The following is a 1,613-nucleotide window of genomic DNA, read 5'->3' as shown; positions in this document are numbered from 1 at the left end:
TTACAGATCAAAAGGGAACAGTTTCACACCCCCATCATCTGGAAATGAGGGCGTCATTCCTCCCTGCTCTATAACTGGGATTCTTGCCCAATATTAAGATGTGGCAACTGGGAGTAAACCCCAGGTGAGAATGAAAAATAGTAAAAGCATAAAAGATAGTGAAAGAATAGGAGCAGTATTACCTCATAAAAGAAAGGAAAGGTGAAGGAGAAATACTTTTTAAGCCAGGCAAGCACCCCAAACAGTCACCAAAGATAAGGTAGGTATGGATGAATTACAGTCACATGGTAGGTGGGGATACCCATAGCTATAAAATGACATACATTAGAGTATCTAGACTAGCCAAGCACATGGTTCCATTCAAAGCAAGTTTCAGAAGTCTGTGCTTTGTATGTCATAGTACTTTTTTTTTATAGCTTTTTATTTACAAGTTTATATGCATGGGTAATTTTTCAGCATTGACAATTGCCAAACCTTTTGTTCCAATTTTTCCCCTCCTTCCCCCTACCCCTTCCCCCAAATGGCCGGTTGAATGTCATAGTATTTGAAGAAATAATATCCATAACCCCAAGAATGACTTTTTAGATTTACTATGAGTAAGCTACTCAAGAAACTCCTCTCAAAGGAAAAATCTTATTTACCAAATATGTTACTGAAAGAGTATCCTGAAAGGCAATCAAGAGGGCTAGAAGAGGAAAACAAAGGAAAGCGGGGAGGGGAGGAAGATTTTGTTGAAAACTACTGCCTGAAGATTTGATCTTATCTTCACCCCCTGATCTATAAACCTGAAAACCATTGGTAAATGATTTTATAAATCATTTGTAAACTTTTACAGGCATTTTGTCACTTATAAAGTTTTTATACCCATTATCTCACTTTATCACAAGTATGAATTTGACAAGGCCTATGATATTCTATTGCTTTCTCCATAATTATCAATGCTCTAATGGCTAAGTCTAATGGCCTTTTCTTGATCATCATTCTTCATGACTAACTTGCAGACATTGATACTGTTGATCCCATTCTTCCTAATACTCTTTCCTAATACTTTTCTTTAATACTCTTTATTATTTCTAGGATATACAACTCCTTCCTAGTGATTAATTGGGTCCGACACAAATTTGTTGCATAACTTCAACTGGGTGTTCACTGCAACAAGGCAATTCACTGTCCTATTAACCACCCACTCAGTGGAAAAACTTGCCTTATATTTTACTGAAAAATTTGAAGCCATTCTCTGAGAACTAATTCCCTTTTCTCCCCACCTTAAATAACCCAGATGCCTTCCACCACTATCTCTTTCACCTCTATCTCTCATGAAGTAACTCATCTCCTTGCCAAAGGCTAACTCTTCTTCTCCAACAGATTGTCTCTCCTGTTATTCCCACTTTCACTTCAGTCTCTCCCTGCCTTCTGTCTGCTTTCTACTGCCTACAAACATGCCCATGTTTCCTTCAGCCTCAAAAGGCCTTTCCTTGATCCTTGCATCCCTGCTAGGTGCTTCCATCTCATTTCCTCCTTCTCTTAATTTAATTCTTACTCAACTGAAGGTGTCCTATCCAAAATTACCAATGATGCCTTAATTGCCAAATCTAATGACTTTTTCTCAGTCT

This window comes from Sarcophilus harrisii, chromosome 3 (assembly GCF_902635505.1).
Source record: "Sarcophilus harrisii chromosome 3, mSarHar1.11, whole genome shotgun sequence".
In the NCBI taxonomy this organism is placed as follows: Eukaryota; Metazoa; Chordata; class Mammalia; order Dasyuromorphia; family Dasyuridae; genus Sarcophilus; species Sarcophilus harrisii.
This window is presented reverse-complemented; position numbering follows the sequence as displayed.